Raw genomic sequence first — 12,495 nt, forward strand, 5'->3', positions numbered from 1 at the left:
ATTAAGATTTTAAGAAAAATTAAACAGAATTTATTGAATGGATGACTACTTCATATGAATTGCTGACCTTACTGACCTCCCTGCCTCCTGTCTTTCCCCACTCCAGTCCATATTTCACTCTACTGCCCAGACCATTTGTCTAAAAAAACCTTTCAGTCCATGTTTTTGCACTCCTGGAGAACCTCCAGTGGTTACCCAATTACCTCCACATCAAACAGAAATTCCTTTATCTTTGGCTTGAAGATACTCACTCAGCTCTCTCTCTCTCTCCTACTTTACCTCACTGATTTTCTACAACTCAACATGCATATTTCATTCCTCTAATACCAATCTACTCACTGTACCTCTCAGTCTCATCATCTGCTTCACCAACGATCCCTCGCTCATAATCTCCCTCCGGCTTGGAATTCTCTTTCCCTTCACATATGACAGACCACCCTCAAAATCTTATTAAAATCACATCTCTTCCAAGAGGCGTTTTCTCCCAGAGCTTAGTGCAGGTCTGCGCTCACAGTAAGCACTTAATACTACAATTTAAGAACTCAACCTTCGGGGCTAAGTAGCTGGGTGAGTAACAAGGGTGAATGGCAGGTGAAGAGAGCAGAAATGTAACACGGAAAACACGGTGGCGAGCCTTTAGCCAGTGGTAAGGAGTTGATGAGGAGTTGGGCAGCCATTGGAGGGTTTTGAGGAGTGGGAGTTTGTATGCAGAGCATTGTATTAAGCGCTTGGGAGAGTACACTATAACAATATAACAGACACATCCCCTGCCCACATGAGCTTACAGTATAGAGGGGGAGACAGACATTAACATAAATAAAATTATAGATATGGGCATACGTGAGATGGGGGTAGAAGGGGGGATGAATAAAGGGAGCCAGTCAGGGTGATACAGAAGGGAGTAGTAGAAGAGGAAAGGAGGGATTAGTCAGGGAAGGCCTCTTGGAGGAGGTGTGCCTTCAGTAAGGATTTGAAGGTGGGGAGAGTCATTGTCTGTTGGATATGAAGAGGGAGGGCCTTCCAGGCCAGAGGCAGGATGTGAGTGAGAGGTTGGTGGCGAGATAGATCAAACCGATGTAAAGCAATGGTGAGGACTTTGTTTGTTGGGGAGGTGGATGGGCAACTCCTGGAGGTTCTTGAAGAGTGGAGAAACATGGCCTGAAAGATTTGTAGAAAAATGATCCTAGCAACAGACTGAACTATGGACTGGAGAGAAAAGAAGGCAGGGAGGTCAGAAAGGAGACTGATACAGTAGACAAGGCGGAAGTAATAATTGGATTAATATGGTAGCAATTTGGGTGGAGAGGAAGTGCAGATTTTAGTGATGTCATGAAGGTCGAACTGTCAGGATTTAGTAATTGAATCTGTGGGCTGAATGAGAGGGAGGAGTCAAGGATAACGACAAGGTTAAGGGCCTGTGAGACGGGAAAGATTCATTCACTCACTCATTTATTCATTTCTTATTTAGTAAGCACTTACTTTGTGGACAACTCACTCAAGGAGTTTGGAGAGAAATGGTACAAAGGAGATGTGGCGATAACTGGAGGGAGCCATGGGATCAAGGGAGGGCTTTTTTAGGATAGGGGAGACATGGGATGTCTGAAAGCAGTGGAGAAGAATCCACTGGAGAGCGAAGAGTTGAAGATTCATTCATTCATTCATTCATTAAATCGTATTTATTGAGTGCTTACTGTGTGCAGAGCACTGCACTAAGCACTTGGGAAGTACAAGTTGGCAACATATAGAGACAGTCCATACCCAACAGTGGGCTCACAGTCTAGAAGGGGGAGACAGAGAACAAAACAAAACATATTAAGATGTTATTAAGAAGATGGAGGTTAGGAAGGGAAGAAGGGAGAGGAAAAGAACTTTGATAAGGTGCAAAGGGATGGTGTTGGAGGCACAGATGGAGGGGGTGGATTTTTAGAGAGCAGGAGATTGCCTCTTGAGATAGTTCTGGGAAAGATGGGAGAGTTGAAGAAGGGGCAGGAGGCAGGAGGGCCTGAGGAGGGACAGGGGAGATTTTAGGAAGATCACGCTTGGTGGTTTCAATTTTCTCAATGAAGCAGGTGACCTGATCATTTGGGGCAAGGATGGGAGGGGCAGGAGTTAAACATCTGAAGCAATTGGCAAGGGCAATGGGCATGGGTGTCAATAAGGAAAGAAAAATAACTGCCAGACACAGAAAGGCAGAATTCAAGCACGTACGGATAAACTTGAAGTGGCCAATTGCCTGCTGCGTGACCTTGGAAAAGTCACTTAAATTCTCTGTGCCTCAGTTCTCTCATCTGCAAATTTATTTTGTGTGTTTCCCCCTTATTTTGTAAGCTCATTTTGGGCATGAAATGTGTCTATCAACTCTGTTGTTTTGTACTCTCACGAGTGTTTAGGGCAGTGCTCTGCATGCAATAAGTACTCAAAAAAGACAATTTATTGCAAATTGGGGATTAAGACCATGAGCTCCTTGTGGGACAGGAACTGTGTCCAACCTGATTAGCTTGCATCTACCCCAACACTTAGTTCAGTGCTTGGCACATAGTAGCACTTAAAAAGAATCATTAATAAAAAATAAACACCTTGAGGATTTCTGTTGGGTGAAAAGAAGGTCATGGGCCATATGGGGGGATCTCTAATTATCTTCTACTCGGGGGAAATGCGTCCCACCAGAGCCTGGGCCCTGGGATAGAGGGAGGGACAAGAAGTCATTCATTTATTCAATCATATTTATTGAGTGCTTACAGTGTGCAGAGCTTACTGTACTAAGCGCTTGGGGAAGTACAACACAACAATAAAGAGAGACAATCCCTGCCCACAACAAGCTTGCAGTAAGTCACTATAACAGTGGGATTGCTTGGAAGCGCCAGAGCCTCCAGAGATGGGGATGGGGAATCCACGTTTATCTCTGCAGTTGCCAGGAAAGGGACTGTGAACTGGAAATCCCCGGACGCGAGTAGGAGAGGAGACGGATGTGGGGATTAAGATGGCTGTTTCTTCCCCTTTGGGATTACCCGACAGACAATTCCTCTACCCCTCTTCAAAGCCTTATTGAAAGCACATCTCCTTCAAGGAGCCTTCCCTGATTAAGCCCTCCTTTCCTTTTCTCCCACCTCCTTCTGAGCCTCCCTGACTTGCTCCCTTCATTCATGCCTCCTCCCACCCCCACAGCACTGAAGTACATATGCGAAATGTACTTATTTATATTAATGTCCATCTCCCCCTTCTAGGCTGTAAGCTTGTGTGGGCAGGAAATGTGTCTTTTTATTGTTGAATTGTGTTCTCCCAAGCGCTTAGTACAGTGCTCCACATACATCGAGCTCTCGGTAAATAAGATTGGATAAATGAATTAATGAATCTGGGGCAGAAGCTCTCCCTGCCCCGGGAGAGGGGTTGCCTTAGCCCTGCGTCCTTTGGAGAGCGGGGGGGTTCCAGTCTAATTTCGGGGAGGGGATCACGTTTTGTTTCTCCAGGAGGGTCTCAGAGACCCACGGTGAAGCCCCTCATTCTATGTCGGGATGGGAAACGAGCTTGAGAAAGCTACCAGCACGTGGGTGGCAAAGACGATTGGTGGCAATCATATTCATTCATTCATTCAATCGTATTTATTGAGTGCTTACTGTGTGCAGAGCACTGTTAAGCGCTTGGGAAGTACAAGTTATTGAGTGCTTACTAAGTGCAGAGCATTGTACTAAGCACCTGGGAGAGTGATAATAATAATAATGATAATACTAATAAGTGTGATATTTGTTAAGCACTTACTATGTGCCAGGCACTGTACTAAGTGCTCGAGTGGATGCAAGCAAATCGGGTTGGACACAGTCCCTGATCCATATGGGGCTCACAGTCTCAATCCCCATTTTACAGATGAGGTAACTGAGGCACGGAGAAGTGAAGTGACTTGCCCGAGGTCATACAGTAGACAAGTGGTGGAGCTGGATTAGAACCCATGACCCATGACCTTGAAGCAGCGTGGCTCAGTGGAAAGAGCCTGGGCTTGGGAGTTAGAGGTCATGGGTTCAAATCTCAGCTCCGCCAATTGTCAGCTGTGTGACTTTGGGCAAGTCACTTCACTTCTCTGGGCCTCAGTGACCTCATCTGTAAAATGGGGATTAAGACTGTGAGCCCTCTGTGGGACAACCCGATCACCCTTGTATCCTCCCCAGTGCTTAGAACAGTGCTTGGCACATAGTAAGCATTTAACAAATGCCCTCATTATTATTAGAGAAGCAGCATGGCTCAATGGAAACAGCATGGGCTTTGGAGTCAGAGGTCATGGGTTCAAATCTCAGCTCCGCCAATTGTCAGATGTGTGACTTTGGGCAAGTCCCTTCACTTCTCTGGGCCTCAGTTGCCTCATCTGTAAAATGGGAATTAAGATTGTGAGCCCTCTGTGGGACAACCTGATCACCTTGTAACCTCCCCAGCGCTTAGAACGGTGCTTTGCACATAAGTGCTTAATAAATGCCATTATTATGATGATGATGATGATGATGATGATGATGATGATGATGATGATGATGACTTCCAGGCCCCACTTCTATTCACTGCACCAGAGTACAATCTAACAGAACTGGTAAAAACATTCCCTGCCCACAACGAGCTCCCAGAGGCATTTACCACCACCACCATCTCCACCACCCCTCACTGCTGGGGAACAGCATGGTAACACCACCGGGCTGGGAGTCAGGAATCCTGGGTTCTAATCCCGGCTCAGCCCCCAGCCCCTTTTATGGTACTTTTTAAGCGATTATTATATGCCAGGCACTGTTCTAAATGCTGGGGTAGATACAATTTAACCAGGTTGGACACAGTCCCTGTCCCACATGGGGCACACAGTCTTACTCCCCATTTCAAAAGCAGCATGGCTCAGTGGAAAGAGCATGGGCTTGTGAGTCAGAGGTCATGGGTTCAAATGTTGGCTCCGCCAATTGTCGGCTGGGTGACTTTGGGCAAGTCACTTCACTTCTCTGTGCCTCAGTGACCTCATCTGTAAAATGGGGATTAAGACTGTGAGCCCCACATGGGACAACCTGATCACCTTGTATCCCCCCCAGCGCTTAGAACAGTGCTTTGCACATAGTAAGTGCTTAACAAATACCATCAAAATAAAAAAGAAGTGGTTCAGTGGAAAGAGCATGGGCTTGAGGTCAGAGGTCATGGGTTCAAATTCCATCTCCGCCAATTGTCAGCTGTGTGACTTTGGGCAAGTCACTTCACTTCTCTGGGCCTCAGTTACCTCATCTGTAGAATGGGGATTAAGACTGTGATCCCCATGTGGGACAACCTGATCACCTTGTATACTCCTCAGTGCTTAGAACAGCGCGCGGCACATAGTAAGCACTTAACAAATGCCATCGACATCATCATCCTGTCTCTGCTACCTGTCTGCTGTGTGACCCTGGGCAAGTCACTTAACTTTTCTTTGCCTCAGTTCCCTCATTTGTAAAATGGGGATAAAACTGCGAGCCCCACGTGGGACAATCTGATTACTTGCATCTACCCCCGGCGCTTAGAACAGTGCGCGGTACATTGTAAGCGCTTAACAAATACCATAATTATAATTTCACAGATGAGGTAACTGAGGCCCAGAGAAGAGAAGTGACTTGCCCAGAGTCACACAGCCGACAAGCAGCAGAGCCGGGAGCCCGTTGTCGGGTAGGGACTGTCTCTATATGTTCCCAACTTGTACTTCCCAAGCGTTTAGTACAGTACTCTGCACACAGTTAAGGGCTCAATAAATACGATTGAATGAATTAGAATCCAGGTCCTTTGACTTCCAGGACCGTATTCTATCCAGCAGGCCATGCTACTTCTTGCTTGCTGTCTACCCACCCTCCCTTCCTCCTCCTATGGCTGTGAGCCCCATGTGAGGCCCGGGCTGCATCTGACCTGATTGACCCAGTGCTACGACAGCGCTTGGCACACAGTAAGCGCAACAAACACCTCAGTCATTATGACCCCGACCCCAGAGCTGCAGCACTTGGGTTTGGACCGGCCTGGGATGTGAGTTCCGGGTGGAAAATCCCTCTCCCACCCTGGCCCAGCCTTGTGGAGGGGGGAGAGGCTGGATGACCCAGAGCGAAAACCCATTCGCTCTTCCAATCTCTCTATCGAAAACAAACAGGGAGGTGAAAAACCAGTTCTCCTCGGTGCCCTGCGCAGACCACTGACAGCCTGCCCGCTGGCCAGGCCAGGGATGCCCAGGGGGTTCGCCCAGGGGGTCTCAGCAGGGCCAGGCCTCCTCACTTCTGTAATCTCTGTATTTTATTAATGATGTGCAGAGATCTATAATTCTATTTAATTATATCGACGCAATTGATAATAATAATAATGGCATTTGTTCATTCATTCATTCAATTGCATTTATTGAGCACTAACTGAGTGCAGAGTACAGTATTAAGTGCTTGGGAAGTACAATTCAGCAAAAGAGACAATCCCTGCCCACAGTGGGCTCACAGTCTAGAAGAATAATGATGATGATGATAATAATAATAATAATGATGGCTTTTGTTAAGCGCTTACTATGTGCCAAGCGCTGTTCTAAGCACTGGGGGGGATACAAGGTCTATGTGCTTACTATGTGCTGAGCATTGTTCTAAGCACTGGGATAGATACAAAGTGATCAGGTTGTCCCATGGGGGGCTCACAGTCTTCATCCCTATTTTACAGATGAGGGAACTGAGGTACAAAGAAGTTAAGTGACTTGTCCAAAGTCACACAGCTGACAATTGTCGGAGCTGGGATTTGAACCCATGACCTCTGACTCCCAAGCCCCTGTTCTTTCCACTGAGCCACGCTGCTTCTCATATACCTCTAATGCTATTTATTTATAGTGCTGCTATTGATACCTGTTTACTTGTTTTGATGTCTGTCTCCCCACTTCTAGACAGTGAGCCCGTTGTTGGGGAGGGATTGTCTCTATCTGTGGCCGAACTGTACTTTCCGAGCGTCATTTAGTACAGTGCTCTGCCCACAGTAAGCGCTCAATAAATACGATTGAATGAATGAATGCCATGATGCCACCTGCCATCCAGCCTCGCCGGAGAAATCCACTCCAACCTCCTCGGCTCCTCTTTTTCTCCCTCCCTCACCCACCTGGGTCTCGGACACAGGTGGCACTAAGGGACGCATTCAGGAGGACCCCCCTCCCTCCCTCCCACCTAAGCCCACCCTCTCTCCCTCTCCTCACCCCCTTGGGCGCTTAGGAATTGAATTCCCCCTTCCCTGAAGCCACCAGCTGCAGCGTGGCTCAGTGGAAAGAGCCCGGGCTTGGGAGTCAGAGGTCGTGGGTTCTAATCCCAGCTCTGCCACTTGTCAGGTGTGACTTTGGGCAAGTCATTTAACTTCTCTGTGCCTCAGTTCCCTCATCTGCAAAATGGGGATTAAGACTGTGAGCCCCCCGTGGGACAACCTGATCACCTTGTATCCCCCCAGCGCTTAGAACAGTGCTTTGCACATAGTAAGTGCTTAACAATTACCATCATTGTTATTATTAATAATTATAATATTTATAGTCCTTGGTAAGCACTTGCTACGTGTCAAGGGCCCGGGGGGAGATACAAGGCCATCAGGTTGTCCCCCGTGGGGCTCACAGTCTTCATCCCCATTTTACAGGTGAGGTAACTGAGGCACAGAGGAGTTACGTGGCTTGCCCAAGGAGCCATCAGCCCCTGGCCGCCCTGCTTTCTTTTGGGTTGGATGGTCCCCTCTCCTTTCTTTTGGGTTGGATGGTCCCCTCTGCTTTCCTTTGGGTTGGATGGTGTTTGAGCACAAGAACAAAATAAAGGACAAACCAGTCAGTGGGAAGGAGCGTGATACACCCTCAGACCCACTTTGCCTCTGAAGCCCCAAGGCTACGGCCCAGGGAAGAGGACTGTCGTATCTCACTCGCCCAAGCGCCTACTACAGTGCTCAGCCCACAGAAAGTGCTCAATAAAGAGAAGCAGCGTGGCTCGGTGGAAAAAGCCCGGGCCTGGGAGTCAGAGATCGTGGGTTCTAATCCTGGCTCCACCACTTGTCAGCTGAGTGACTTTGGGCAAGTCCCTTCACTTCTCTGGGCCTCAGTTCCCTCATCTGGAAAATGGGGATGAAGACTGTGAGCCCCATGTGGGGCAACCCGATCACCTTGTATCCTCCCCCCGGTGCTTAGAACAGTGCTTGGCACATAGTAAGCACTTAACAAATGCTATAATAATAATAATAATAATAATAATAATAATTATTATTATTATTATTATTATAAATACCACCAGTTTGCTGATGCCAACCCTGGCAGGGTGGCAAGAACTTTGTCCCCGACGGTTTCCAGCTGAGACCAAGGAGGGTCCGTGCTCACCGGCCGCATTAGGGGGTCCGGAAAGTCTGTCCAGGGCAGAGAGCTCCTGGGGAGGGCTGGCAGCCCCCGAAAGCTGGCTCGAGGACCATTCCCCATCCCCTGATTTTCATTCGGGCCTGGGGTTTTTTACCCACACGTACCCCCTCACCCGTTGGGGAAAACTGCGCTGAGAATAATAATAGTAATAATAATATTAAGCGCTTACTATGTGCAAAGCACCGTTCTAAGCGCTGGAACAGTGCTCTGCACATAGTAAGCGCTTAATAAATGCCATAGAAAAAACTGTCCGAGGCAAGGTCCCACAAAGTCCGATTTGTACTTCCCAAGCGCTTAGTCCAGTGCTCTGCACACAGTAAGCGCTCAATAAATATGATTAAATGAATGAATGAAAGTCCGGCAAGCTCCGCCGCCCAACCCGGGACAGCAGGAAAAGGACACACAAAATCCCCTTTTATGGAAAAAGGGAGAGGATTTCGGCCCCTAAAGGGCTTCCCTTCTCCCGGTGCTAGGTCATGGGTTCTAATCCCCGCTCTGCCACTTGTCAGCTGTGGGACCTTGGACAAATCACTTCACTTCTCTATGCCTCAGTTCCCTCATCTGTCAAATGGGAATCGAGACTGTGAGCCCCAAGTGGGACAGGGACTCTGTCCAACTCAATTTGCTGGGATCCACCCCCGGCGCTTAGTACAGTGCCTGGCACATAGTAAGAAGCAGGGTGGTTCAGTGGAAAGAGCCCGGGCTTGGGAGTCAGAGGTCGTGGGTTCTAATCCCGGCTCTGCCACTTGGTTAGCTGTGTGACTTTGGGCGAGTCACTTCACTTCTCCCTTCTTTCCTCTCCCCCTCGTCCCCCTCTCCATCCCCCCGTCTTACCTCCTTCCCTTCCCCACAGCACCTGTATATATGTATATATGGTTGTACATATTTATTACTCTATTTATTTATTTATTTATTTATTTATTTTACTTGTACATTTCTATCCTACTTATTTTATTTTGTTGGTATGTTTGGTTCTGTTCTCTGTCTCCCCCTTTTAGACTGTGAGCCCACTGTTGGGTAGGGACTGTCTCTATGTGATGCCAATTTGTACTTCCCAAGCGCTTAGTACAGTGCTCTGCACATAGTAAGCGCTCAATAAATACGATTGATTGATTGATTGATTCTCTGGGCCTCAGTTCCCTCGTCTGTAAAATGGGGATTAAGATGTGGGACAACCTGATAACCTTGTAGCCTCCCTAGCGCTTTGACCAGTGCTTTGCACATAGTAAGCGCTTAATAAATGCCATCATTATTATTATTGCCTTGTAACCCCCCAGCGCTTAGAACAGTGCTTCGCCCATAGTAAGCGCTTAAGAAATACCATTATTATTATTATTATTCCCAGTTTCCCCGTGCCCTACTTTCCCTCCCTGGACGGGCTCAGTGAAGGTGACCCCTCCCCGGAGGGGATTTCTTTCCTGCTTTGGGTCCAACCTTCCCAGGCCCTCGCCCTCCTTCCCTCCTTCCCTCCCTGGTGCCCTGGGGGGCAGGGGCTGCCAGCCCAGCCTCGCCTCTCTCCCTGCTGGTCCCAAGAGCTGCTCACCTCTGAGATTCCCGGAGGTCCGCATCCTCGCCTCGGGGGGAAAACAGGACACAGACAGGCACCCAAACCGGGGCAGCAGGAGAAGGAGAGACCAAAGCTGGAAGGACGCGCACCCAATGAGCATCCAGGAACAAACACTCTCCCTCACCCACAGTGATCCAGGTGTCGCCCGCTTCCTGACTGTTGCCTGCGGAGGACTGAGCCTGAAGTTCTGACTTTCTCCAGGGACGATAGGAGCTTTGGTAAACAAGATCGGATCAGATATTTCCGGGGGGAGGAGGGAATCAGGTTTTCCTCCTTTGTCATAATCCCGAAGTTCTTCAGAGCAGGGGGGGGGAGGCGTTCAAGAATTTAAAGTCTGTAAAATACTGGGGCAGGCACCTGCTGCAGGCCCAGACTTTATGCATGAGTGACAATTGCCGGAGGATGAAAGCACATGTCTTTTTCCAGACAGCTTTCACCAGAGATGTTCTGAACCGACTCAAACACTTCTGGAGGTCCTAGACTCCTATACTGCATTTTCTTCCAGTTTTAAAGAAGGAACTGAGCCAGAGATGTTAAGTGAATTGTACAAGGTAACACGACCCCAGTTAGAACACGTATCTCCCCACTCCTAGTCCAGGGCCCTTTCCTCTAGATCAGTGGTTTTCAAAGATTTTGGACTGACCGTGCAGTTAGAGTAGCTTCCCATTTCCCTCCGCATTAACCACAAACTCACGATGGGATTCAAGACTGCTCACTAACACTTCCTCTCATATACCGGCTCTCATATAAACTACAATAGACCATGGCTTTCCAACTCAATACCTTTCCTCCTCCCAAGATAAGCTTCAATCGGTCTCTCTTGTTTCTCCTGTCCCTGATCCCTAGCTCTGCAGTCTTCAAAGACCTCCAGTGACTGCCCTCCGCTTTCCACCTCCAAAAAAAAAAGGCTCCTTATCATTGCTTTCTTCCCTGGCTACTCAAACCAACAGTGATTTTAGTTGAGTGCTTATTGTGTGCAGAGCACTGCAATAATAATAATAATAATGATAATTGTGGTATTTGTTAAGTGCTTACTATGTGCCAAGCACTGTTCTAAGCACTGGGGTAGATACAAGGTCATCAGGTTGTCCCATGTAGGGCTCGCAGCCTTAATCCCCATTTTACAGTTGAGGTAACTGAGGCACGGAGAAGTTTAGTGGCTTGCCCAAGGTCACACAACAGACAAGTGGGGGAGTCGGGATTAGAACCCGCATCCTCTGACTCCCAAGCCTGTGCTCTTTCCACTAAGTCACGCTGCTTCTCTGTACTGTTCTAAGCACTTAGGAGAGCACTTCATGGCTTGCACTCTTCGCTTCTCCTAAGCTCACTTAGTTTCCAAGAATATTATAGCAGTATGTAGTGGAAAATGTCATCATGGTAATATCTTATAATTCCCACTTAGAACAGTGCTTGGCACATAGTAAGCACTTAACAAATGCCATCATCATTATTACCTATGCACTGTATCTATTCTCAGTTATTCAATGGTAACTCTAAGACCATTTCCCCATAATACCAATCAATCAATCAATCAATCAATCGTATTTATTGAGCGCTTACTGTGTGCAGAGCACTGTACTAAGCGCTTGGGAAGTACAAGTTGGCAACATATAGAGACAGTCCCTACCCAACAGTGGGCTCACAGTCTAGAAGGGGGAGACAGAGAACAAAACCAAGCATATTAACAAAATAAAATAAATAGAATAGATATGTACAAGTAAAATAAATAAATAGAGTAATAAATATGTACAAACATATATACATATATACAGGTGCTGTGGGGAAGGGAAGGAGGTAAGACGGTGGTGATGGAGGGGGGATGAGGGGGAGAGGAAGGAGGGGGCTCAGTCTGGGAAGGCCTCCTGGAGGAGGTGAGCTCTCAGTAGGGTCTTGAAGGGAGGAAGAGAGCTAGCTTGGCAGATGTGCCAAGGAGGAAGGGCATTCCAGGCCAGGGGGATGACGTGGGCCGGGGGTCGATGGCGGGACAGGTGAGAACAAGGCACGGTAAGGAGATTAGCGGCAGAGGAGCAGAGGGTGCGGGCTGGGCTGGAGAAGGAGAGAAGGGAGGTGAGGTAGGAGGGGGCGAGGTGATGGACAGCCTTGAAGCCCAGGGTGAGGAGTTTCTGCCTGATGCACAGATTGATTGGTAGCCACTGGAGATTTGTGAGGAGGGGAGTAACATGCCCAGAGCGTTTCTGGACAAAGACAATCCGGGCAGCAGCATGAAGTATGGATTGAAGTGGGGAGAGACACGAGGATGGGAGATCAGAGAGGAGGCTGATGCAGTAGTCCAGACGGGATAGGATGAGAGCTTGAACGAGCAGGGTAGCGGTTTGGATGGAGAAGAAAGGGCGGATCTTGGCAATGTTGCGGAGCTGAGACCGGCAGGTTTTGGTGACAGCTTGGATGTGAGGGGTGAATGAGAGAGCGGAGTCGAGGGTAACACTAAGGTTGCGGGCTTGTGAGACGGGAAGGATGGTAGTACCGTCAACAGTGGTGGGAAAGGCAGGGTTTGGGAGGGAAGACAAGGAGTTCAGTCTTGGACATGTTGAGTTTTAGG

Source organism: Tachyglossus aculeatus, chromosome 4, assembly GCF_015852505.1.
Source record: "Tachyglossus aculeatus isolate mTacAcu1 chromosome 4, mTacAcu1.pri, whole genome shotgun sequence".
In the NCBI taxonomy this organism is placed as follows: Eukaryota; Metazoa; Chordata; class Mammalia; order Monotremata; family Tachyglossidae; genus Tachyglossus; species Tachyglossus aculeatus.